Genomic DNA, 11985 nt, shown 5'->3' on the forward strand with positions numbered 1-11985 from the left:
TGTGTGTGTGTGTGTGTGTGTGTGTGTGTGTGTGTGTGTGTGTGTGTCTGTGTGTGATAGTCTGAACTTGATCATGATTAGTGTAGCCAACATGGAGCCTGCTTCATCCACATCCTTATGAGTTAGTAATAGTTATAAGCCAGTGAGAGAAGGCATTTCCTTCTGCATATTTTTTCTTTTATTTTGTCTCTGAGGAATGAGCCTAGATGTATTTATTTGTTCTGTGTAGTTTGTCCTTAGTTTCAGGTGTTGGAAGTGATCCTCACTGGACTCGGGAGATTGAGACATGGTGACCTTGGAGTCAAGATTTCAGGCAAGATGGTGCAGCAGGTCAGACTGGAATGGAAGCTGTGAGAAACCACAGCACCCATGACTTGAGCCAAAGATGGGTTTGGGACTTGTATTTTGGATTATTTTCTATGGGAATTGAGCTAAGCTGTGAAGCTTATCCTATTTCCCTCCCTAGAGACTGAGGCGATAGAGAGGGAGGGGAATTATGCCCCCCACATATTGAGAGGGTAGGTTTGTACATATATGGTTATACATTTGGAAGTAATATTCCTTATAAAAGTTCCTGAGTTATGCATGTGTGTATTTTTTCATGTATGTGTGCATATACATATATGTGCATATATGTATACACACATATGGATATTTATGGATATATATGTGTGTATAATATTTGTTAGTCAACAACAGTGGAAAAAATCAAATTATAATCAAATGTATGGAAAATGAAGAGATTAGCAAAAAAAATAGTGCTAGAAAGAAGAGAGCCTAGAACAGGACTTTAAGGTACAATAATAATGAGAAGTGGGATATCTATCAAAGTAGAATATGAAGGAGTTGTCAGTCAAACAATCAATGAAAAGGTGTTCTTAAGTGAGTACTATGTGCCAGGAACTGCACTATTCACTGGGAATGAAAAAAAGGCAAAATAAAGTCCCTGACCTTCAGTAGTTCACAATCGAATGGGACAGTCAACATGCCAATGAATACATACAAATAAACTACGCACAGGATGAAAAGGAATCAATAGAGGAAAAGAATTAAAATTAAGAGGGATCAAGAAAGGCTTTCTGTAAAAAAAAAAAAAAGATGGAATTTTCAGTGGCATTTGAAGGAACCCTGGGAAGCAGGAGACAAAGATAAAGAGAGAGGACATTCTGGTCATGAACATCTGAAGAAAATGCTGGGATTGAAGAGATGGAGTGCCTTGTTTGTAGAACAGAAGGAAGGTCAGCGTTACTGGAAAAAGTATTTAGGAATAATAAAGAAGCAAGACTTAAGAATACTGGAAAAATACAGAGGAGGGAATATCCATTATGAAGAGCCTTAACTTCCAAAAAAGGATTTTTTTTTTTGTGATCATAGAGGTGGTCAGATAGATATAAAGAGAACCAGAAAACAATACTGCAATGAAAACTGAGAAGAGAGAGAGTATCCAATAGTCAAATATGGCTAATTTTGGCATATGCTATAGAGAGGTAAAGAGGGATGGAGGCTAAAAAAGAACATCAGATCTGACAATTAAGAGATAATCTGGTTCCTTAAATGTCAAATCATTAAAGGTTAACTAGCTGTAGTCTCACATTCATTCTAATTCTAAATCTGTGTTTCTAAGAGAAACAATAAATTGGCATGACCTAATCCTAATGAAACATCAGAACTACGGGGAATGGATTTCAGCAAAATCTCCTCCCTGTCCCATTATACCTTGTATTATACTTATGTGGGAAAATGACTCACCCCACCCCTATTAAAGAAGTTGTGTGACAATCATGGTGATGCTTTTCATGATTACTTTCATCACAATATTCACTATCACTACTACTGTCAGTATCATTGTTGTAATTATTTTCTTCACTACAATCATCATTGTAATCATTCTCATCAACTCCTTCATAAATATCTTAATGGCCTTCGTCACCATCATCATTGTTCTCATGTCATCATGATCATGACAGAATCCTAGAATCTCAGAATTGGAAAGGACCACAAAGAGTATTGAATCCAACTGCCACCTGAAAAGAAAAATAGTCCCTGCCAGAAAATAACTGTCAAATGATTACCCAGACCTGCTTGAAAATCTGCCTTGAGGACAATGTTTTACTTTCTAACAAATCCCATTCGCCCTAGGTATAAGTCTAATTTATAGTAAGTTATTTTCCCCAACATTAATCTTAAGTTGTTTTTTTTTTCAATTTCCACTAATTGGTATTAATTCTTTTCATGAGGGAAAAAAACACACAGCCACAAAATAACCACAACAAAACAACCACCACTTGGGACTGTGAACTGTCCCAACCATTTTGGAGAGCAATCTGGAATTATGCCCAAAGAGTTATTAAACTACCTATACCCTGTGACCCAGTAATACCACTACTAGATCTGTTTTCAAAGATGATTAGGGAAAAAAGAGGGGGGGAAGAGCCTATATGTTCTAAAATATTTATAGCAGCTCTCATTGTTGTGGCAAAGAAATGGCATTTTTAAAACTTCTTTTATTTTTTATTTTTCTGAAATTGGAGTTAAGTGACTTGCCCAGGGTCACACAGCTAGTAAGTGTCAAGTGTTTGGTCTGAGGCTGGATATGAACTCAGGTCCTCTTGACTTCAGGGCCGGTGCTCTATCCACTGTGCCACCTCACTGCCGAGAAATGGAAATTGCAGGGATACCCATCAACTGGGGAATGACTGAACAAGTAATGATATACGATTGTAAGAGAATACCTCTATGCTATAAGAAATGATCAACTCAGTGATTTTAGGAATAATGTGGATAGACTTGCATGAAATAAAGAAGAGTGAAATGATCAGAATGAAGAGGATATTTTATATAGCAACAATATTATAACACAATACATAAATAAATAAATGAATGAATAAATAAATGAATGAATGAATAACAACACAATTTTGAATGACTATGTCATTTTGACTATTATGAATTCCCAAATTAATTACAGAGGTTATATGAAGGAAGACACTATCTGCATCCAGAGAAAGACATGGTAAACAGAAATATGTATAGAATGTAAAAGGAATAGCAAGTTAAACATGATAGATTTGCATTTCATGTACGATCATCTTTTTTTTCCTATTTTATTATGTTCTAGATATGCTTGGTTTATTTAAGTTCAAAATAAAATTAATAAAATTCAAAAAAAACTAAGCAAAATGTATTCATCTTCCTGCATGATAGACCTTCAAATACTTAAAATCATAAATTCATGTAAGGAGAGGAGCTTAGACCTATATTCGAGGACCTTTACTTTATAGATAAGGAAGGAGAGGTCCAGAGAGGTTACTTTCTTTACCGAAACATGGAACTGCCCATTACCTGTTGTCTCTTTCCTAAACTAAACACCACAATTCCTTTATCTAAACTATGTAACTTCTTTTATCCAGACCTTCTATAGCATCACCTTGTAGTCTTTTACCAAACCCCATGTTTCCTATGTGGGCAGCTAGGTGGGACAGACTGCAAGGCTTAGAATCAGGAAGACTCATCATCCTGAGTTCAAATATGGCCTCAGATACTTACCAGCTTTATGACCCTGGGCAAACCACTTAATCCTTTTTTGCTTCAGTTTCTTCATCTGTAAAATGAGTTGGGGGAGGAAATGGCAAACTACTCCAGTGTGTTTGCCAAGAAAACCATGAATAGAGTCACAAAGAGTCAGACACTACTAAAACAACTGAACAAAATTGTTTCCTTCAGATAAAGACGTCTGGGAGCCCAGACTATAGTTCCTTGAGACAGGGTGGAAAGTGATGTAAACTCCTGGCATTTCAGAAGTCCAAGCCTGTAAATTACAGGAATCATGCCAGCAGATTGGCTGAGTATAACTGGTCGGAGATGGATAATGAGGAAGAAGAGGAAGAGTCAGGGATTGACATTGACACTGGAAAGAAGCTGTCAAGTCTTGTGTTAACCAGTTGATGCTATCTGAGTGACTGATTTGTGTCCCTTCAGATCTGAGGTGGGAGTGGGACTGTGGTGGTCTGTCCCAAAGGGAAAAGAACCCTTGTCATGGCCTCCAAAGGTTCCACAACAGTATACACCGAGAGTGAGTACTGCATCAACAGATTTCTTTTCCTTCTTCCCAGAGGCAGTAAGTGTGACTCAATCATGGGAAAGATTACACAATGCTGAATAGCATCTGTAGTGAAATTAACCAGATGCACTATTTTCTAGATGTGCCGGAGGGACAGCCTTTCTATGACTGCCAGACAGATTTTAGATTCTACTGAATACTTTCAAAGTTACCAGAAGAGCAGAGACTTGCAGAGAAAATCAGACTTAATCCATTTAAATTCCTGGGTATAAAGAATTTCCACTATGCCCAAAGGGCTACAAAACTGTGCATACCCTTTGGCCCAGCAATACCAGTACTAGGTCTGTATCCCAGAGAGATCACAAAAATGGGAAAAGGACCCACATGTACAAAATATTTATAGCAGCTCTTTCTGTGGTGACAAAGAATTGGAAATTGAGGGGATGTCCATCAGTTGGGGAATGGCTGAACAAGTTGTGGTATATGACTGTAATGGAATACTATTGTGCTATAAGAAATGATGAGCAGGCAGACTTCAGACTCCTTATGACTCTGGACAAGTTTTTTTGGATTAACTCTGGAAAGAGTTATATGAACTGATGCTGAGTGAAATGAGCAGAACCAGGAGCAGATTGTACACAGTAACATTGTGCGATGACTGACTTTGATAGACTTAGCTCTTCTCAGAAGTGCAAGGATCTAAAACAACTCCAAAAGACTCATGATAGAAATTGCTATCCACATACAAAGAAACAACTTTAGAGTCTGAATGTAGATGGAAGCATACTATTTGCTCTCCTTTTCCTTTATTATTTTGTTTTGTTTCTTCTTTCTTGTGGTTCCTCCCACTAATTCTAGTTCTTCTTTACATCGTGACTAATATGAAAATATGTTTAATATGGATGTATAAGTAGAGCCTATATCAGATTGCACACTGCCTTGGGGAAGGGGGAGGAGAGAGAGGGGGAGATAATTTAAAACTCAGAGTCTTATAGAAGAGAATGTTGAAAACTAAAAATAGATTAATTATAAAAAAAACAAACAAAAAGAATTTCCCATGTACTTCTGAGAGTCTATTCAAGGTCTTATCCTTTGACTCATCTTATGAGGTATATGAGCTTCTTTTCTATCACATGTGAACCCACCATAGCCCAGGCAACACTCTATTAGTTGGCTGGCTACACCTATACATGGCATCTGATGCCCTTGGCATGATGGTACCAGTTGGCCCTCTGACCACCAAGGCAGACAGTATTCCAGCAGAGCACTGGAGATGAGAAAAGTAAAAAGGAAGCAAATCAAGTGAATCTCAATGAGTCTTCTGAGAGTACATGCTATGAACTGGAGTACATGTTCAACCTTAAGCTAGCTGATGCTTCTAGCAATCACACTGAAGCCACAAGCCTCATGGAATACTAATGAGTTCCTTTCTCCAAGAGACCAAGAAGAGCTACATGCCTGCGGCTTTTTGTGAAGTGACCCCTGCCATTGCCTATTGCTCATATGAATGGGTAAGGCTGAGGCCTCAAGAGGAGACCCTCTATTAAGTCAGACATACCTGAGCACCAAGATTCCCATGCCCCAGCAAGGAGATGAGCTGTTCCCAGGATGGATATTGTTGCCCAGTAAGACCTCATGCTAGCTTCCCCAGTTAGATGCTGTTCAGGTAGAGTTAAGCAATTCTAACTGCTAAAAGTATAACTTAGATGTGCTATATAAATGTATGGAATTTCTAAGAACTAAGTTGTTTGTGATTGCTATGTCTGTGGATAGCTGTGAACCTTCCCCATCCAATCAAGAGTGCTTAGGTTGGTTATTTGCCCTGAAGGGCTATACCTTGTTTCATCATGAATATATTACCACACTAGATCTTAAACAGGTGCATTTGGTAATTAATGTTTCTGTGATGAGGAGATGTTGAAACATTTATAAGGCTGGGTTCTTGGTCTCTGTTCTACCTTCTGAGGAGACAAGAATGATTTTTATTTCTGTTTGGATATTGCCATAAGCTGAAATTTCTTTCTAATTGTGGAAGCTTATGAAACTAACCAAATAGCCATTTGTTTGTGTTGGTGAGAATGCATCTCACTTCCAGGCCTTTTGTTCCTGTCGCCCAAAGCTTCCTCCAACTCTTCCCCACTCTAGCTCAGTGAACGTCTACTTTATCTTCCATTTCTCATAGTATTGTTGAGCACAGTAGTAGTAATACTTAGAGAGTCACAGGTCAGATATTGTATCTTTAAGGACATGGAACTCCTACCAAACATGTCTAATTCTGGGCATGGTAGTGGGGCAGAAGTGGGAGTTAAGTGGAAATAATTACACTCATTGAGCATATCCACTGACAGTAGCATGAGTGGTTGGTGCTACAATGGACCCTGGAGCTGACTCTGTAATACTTGAGAAGGAAACTTGCAATCATGCTGGTGACTACAGATTTAAAAGTTTTAGTTTGGTTACTTTTTGAATTTTAAAATAACACTATGACAATATTAAAAAAAATGCTTTAGCTTCCTGTTCCCCTCTGTGAACCCACCCTTGCCTCGTTTTCCTGTCTCAAAATACTCTTAACTGATGATAGAAAAAGGTTTGAATAAGTTTACAGCTCCCATTTGCCTTGCTGTAGACCAGATGAGATGGACAAATTCATGCCTAACCTCTTAAAAACAGGGTCCCCAGGAATAAAATCAGTATGTTTTTTTCTACCAAATGCAAAATATCCCTTGAGTTAAAAGGGAGTTATTTACCCTTTTGAGCATAATAACCACTTCAGCTGACATTAACGCTTTTTCTTGGTGGCATTTAATATTTGACCTGGAAAAGCCATGTAAATATAATTTAAAAATAAAAAAATATATGAGCCCTGTGGATGAGCAACACCTATATTAAAATGACTGTGAGTACTCTGCTCTCCTTTCAAAAGACTAAGGCCCAGGAAGCATTTTGAAAGCCACAAAAGAGAAGACTGCTTATTTTGGGTGTGGCTTCAATAACTAACTTCAGTAGGACTTTGGGAAAGTTATTTCTGCTTGAGCCTCAGTTTCCTCATCTGTAAAATAAAGGGGCTGAACTCAGATGATTTCTTAGATGCTTTCCAGCTCTTAAATATATGATCTAATGCGGGAACATATTATCATCCTTTAGACAGAAAATGCTGCTTGTGGGACCCTGCCCTTCCTTTGTGGTCAAGGAAGTGGACTTGTCCAAGAAGTTTGAAGGTATGCCTGGTTGTTGATGGTGGCTGGTATTTGCTGTAGCTTTCTAGGAACTACTGTTACTTTTAGCGCTGTGAAAGCAATGAAGAGGAATAGCTTAAAACACTTTTCTCTGTATATAATTAATATTAGGGGGAGGGGAAGAAAGAACTTCAGATGTATAAGAATATAGAGCTACTAAAAAAGAAATCCTAAGAAAAAGAAAATTATTAAAGCCCTATCATTTCTTACCAAAAATGATGAGTGTCTGAACCATTAGTCTGTGAACTTCTCTCTCTCTTTCTCTCTCTCTCTCTCTGTCTCTCCAGATACCTACTCTTCTATCTATCTATCTATCTATCTATCTATCTATCTCTATATCTCTATAACTATACTTATATCTATGCCTATATCTATATCTAAACTTACAACTCTACTTATGCCTATATGTATAACTGTATCCATATCTATATGTCTATATCAACCTATTTCTATATCTATACCTTAATCTATAACTAAACCTATATCTGTCACATATCTACATTGTTTACATTTATATCTATCTATATCAATACTTTTATTGACATTGATATCAGCATTAATGTTATCTATATCTATTTAAATATCTATATAGTGACAGATAAAGATGTAGATAATTATTCTTCCAAATAATCTGTTTTCTTTGTATTCCTATGTATTTATTTTATTATATGAATTTAAAAAACGTATTATTCTGAAAAAGTGGTCTCTACACTTCCCAGATTACCAAAGGGATTCATCACATGTACACACACACACACACACACACACACACACACACACACACACACACACGCACACACATGCACCCATCCTGTAAGAGCCACTCAGCTACAGATAATGCCTGACTCAAATTTGAAACCAGCACTGAGTAAGAAACTTCAGATGTGCAGAGTGGAGCAGGGCTATCATGACATTCCAGATCTCCGTGTTGGAAGGATCCTCAGACAGCCTCCACTCTGGCCCATACTGGAGCAGGAATGCTCTCTATGACACCCCAACAAGCAGTTATCCAATGTCTTCTTGAAGACCTCCGGAAAGGAGGAACCTACTGCCTTCTGAGGTAGCCCATTCCTCTTTACAATGGCTCTACTTGTTAGAAAATTGATTTATTTATTTGTTACCTAACATTTAAGTTAAATCATCCCCTCCTAGCCAGCCTCTTATATGAGGTTTCCCTCCTTAGTTGTACTTAGTTTAGACCCCTTGTCTGCCACTACCACTAAATTCTCAAAATCTACCTGAGAGTATATCTCTGATACACCACTAGTATATCCTGAAGAGTTCAGGGTCCCCTCTGCACAAACATGAAACATAGAGAGAAGAGTAAATAAAAGCAGTGGACTGAGTGAAAATGATAAAATGAGACTTCCCCTTATGCATAGAACATTTCCTTATATTGAACTTTTTTTGCCTCTGGGTGACCCATAAACTACCTCTACCTTTCATTTGGTTCAATCCTTGACTAGTGAAAAGGTCTTGCCCTCTCTATGGTTATGCATTGTTTAGATGCTGAGATATTTGGAGGGGGAAGATGCGTTAGCCACTGTTTGGCTATTACTTTCATGAGTCTTGCTCATTAGCTTTAAGCTCCAGGCAAACCCCTGAGTACTTTCTCTGTTCATCAGCAGTTTGAGACGGTCACAGTCCCTCCCACACCTCGCACAGATGCATGGCAAAAAGCACAAAAGTGGGAGGCTGCCAGTTGCCTTTGAAAGCTCTCCTCCCACCATCCCCTCCTCCCCTGACTGTCTCTTTACCATATTATTCATTGCGGATCCCTCTCCCAAACCCAGACATGTTACACATTAAAAAATCATCATGGCAGCTTGAAGGCAGGCCTTTATGTCTTTCCCTGAGGTTGGAAGCCAAAGCCTACAGGACACCTGAAGGGGTCCTTTGATATCATCTTTCCTACCCCCTCTTATTTCTTGATAGATGGACAATGGTGAGGCTCAGAAAGCCTGGGGGATGATGAGAACAAGGTCACAAATGTAGAGAAGAGCCAATAATAAAAAGGAGCTCTCCTCATTTCCAGTCCAGTGCTGTAAAGGAAAACATTGTATAATCATGGAATTGTGACGTTTAGATCCGACAGGGGTCCTAGATTCCTTGTCTAGTCCCTTCATTTTTAGATGAGAAAACTGAATTCCATAGAGGTTTTCTGAATACCCAAACATTCCAAACCTAAAAGTAAAAGAGTTGCGATTCCCACCTCATATCTCTGCCTCCAAATACATTTCTCTAAAATGTGTTGACTGACAAACTTTGAATTCACCTCCCTTCTTCCACTCAGTCTCTAAGGAGTCAAAATTGCACATGAGGATTCTTTCTCTACCAATGAAGTTGACTTTTTTTTCTGTACACACTGGGGTAGCTTGGTTTCTGTGAGTACTGAGGGAAAATAAATTATTTTCAACTGAAAACCGAAAAATCTTCTCTCCCTGATTCCAGCTAGAATTGGTGCTTGAATGGAACACACACACACATACACCCATACACACAGAGAATCCATTACTCAGCCATAGTCAAAGTTGTTCTAGTTTAAAAGAGTCTGCTAGAATGTGTAATCTACTATCATTGGCTTCACAGATTATTTCCATGTCACAGTCAATAGAGCACTAGAATTGGAATCAGGAATAACAGTGTCCCCTTCTGTCTCTGTCTCTTACTACTCACACATTAAATGAACAAATCAGTTACTCTCCCTGAGACTCAGTTTCCTCATCTGTATAATAAGGGGATTAGACTTGAAAGTCTTTGACATCTCATTCAGTTCTAAGATTCTCTGATACAGTAATACACACACACACACATACACACACACACATTCATCTACTTTACCTCCTCCAACATATACACATACACACATCCATATACACACACACACACATACACACACACACACACACATACTTCTAGGGTCTGAAACCTTATCTTACACTTTTATTTCCCTCTCTCCTAAGAAATGTGCCATTTCTGATGGTATTAATGTTCTTTCTGCCTTCATAACATCCCTGAAGTTCTGTTGTATTTATTTTGTGTATACTTTGTGTTTACCTGTCGTGTATGTTGCACCCTGCTAGTACAATGGAAGTTCCATGAAGGCAGGACCTGTATTGTTTTTGTGTTTGTATCTCCATCCCCTAGCTCTTAACCTAGAACTGGACCCATAGTAGGCATGCAATGTGCTGCTTATGTTGAAGTGAACTCTTACGTATTGACTCAGCAGTTTGCAGTCTCCTCAGTGGAGCTTCCATTTCTCTCACTTATTGTTGTCAGGAGAGGAGAGATGCAGAGGTTTGTGCAGTTCTCAGGTGCCACTATAGCATGCCGTGAGAGTCAGAGGCCAATCATAAAGACATAAGGCTATCTTTCCAATACCACAGTTTTCTCTGCTCTCATGGATATCACGGTCTATGTCTAAACCTCCCCACACACTCTGGATTTCCTTAGAGCTGATCATGGAACACAAGCAGGGTCAGACATGATTATGACTTTAATGGGAGGTTGTAGTCTAGGACAGTGACAGTTACATAAATATGTCTGATGCAAAATTATAGATAATAAGCATGTTTAAGAAGCTTAGGCAAAGTGTTTTGTGAGGAAGCAGCATGGAAACAATATTGTTTCCTGTGTCAGGTGGTCAAGACCCACCTCTACTATCACCTTTGGGACCATGGGCAAACGATTTAGTCATTCTGGACCTTGACTTCTTTATTTATAAAATGAAGGACTGAGCTAGATGCCCTTTGAGTTCCCTTCTAATTTTCAGTCTATGAACATATGATTTGTGAGGAAAAGAACATTTCCCACAGGGGATGTTAAGGGATGCTTTGTGAAAGATGTGGCTACTGATGCAGGCATCATAAGATAGAATGGTTATAGAAAGAGTGGTTCAGGGAAGGTGGGAAAGATGTTTGTCAAACTATGAGCAAAGGCACAGAAGGATACAAAGTATTACATAGAAAGCGAGACCTTCTGATTATAACTATGTTGTAGTATTGTCATATAGCATAAAGTAGATCAATATCCTAATTATTTGCATTACACAAAAGTGGCAATAAGCTTCCCAGTGACTCAGTAACCATGAATAATATGGATCCTGCGACTTTGAGAATAAAGGCATTCATTTTATTTAACTGTGAGATAAGGGGCAGGTGTGAAGACGGGTTGAGACACTTCTCTTATTCTGTATCTGAAATTATCAATGGAAAGTCAAATCATGATAGGAGCTGGAAAAGCCATGTATAATTAAGATTTACACAACAGGACACTGGATTCATTAAGGGGCCAGGTGAGACTACTGACAAGGAAACAGGATTTTGAGCTAGAAAAGATCTTGGAGATAATCATCATAGAATTCCACAGTCTCAGATTTCTAAAGGGGGTGATCTCAGATGGCAACCAGGTCGCCATTGCCAGAAACAGAACCCCCTTTACAACATATCTGAAAAGCAGTTAGTTAGCCTTTTAAGTAAGATACCATTCATAAAGTGTTTAGTACATTGTCTGATGTAGAGTAGGTGGCTAATAAATGCTTGTTTCCTTATTTCCTTTTGTTGAAGACATCCAAAGAAAAGGAACACATCCCCATTCCCTAAGCCATTTCTCCTTGGAAAGCTCAAAGTATTAGAAAGTTTGATTATCTGTGCATTTTCCCTTTACATGGAGCCTACACTGAGTGTGAGG

The 11985-nt window shown here is 38.5% G+C and overlaps 1 pseudogene; it reads left to right on the forward strand.

The window, feature by feature from the left end:
* Positions 1-3780: 3780 nt before the first annotated feature.
* LOC114038354 lies at positions 3781-5479 on the forward strand (annotated as a pseudogene).
* Positions 5480-11985: the final 6506 nt, after the last annotated feature.

The sequence above is a fragment of the Vombatus ursinus genome, unplaced genomic scaffold, assembly GCF_900497805.2.
Source record: "Vombatus ursinus unplaced genomic scaffold, bare-nosed wombat genome assembly UNPS02010980.1, whole genome shotgun sequence".
Taxonomy (NCBI): Eukaryota; Metazoa; Chordata; class Mammalia; order Diprotodontia; family Vombatidae; genus Vombatus; species Vombatus ursinus.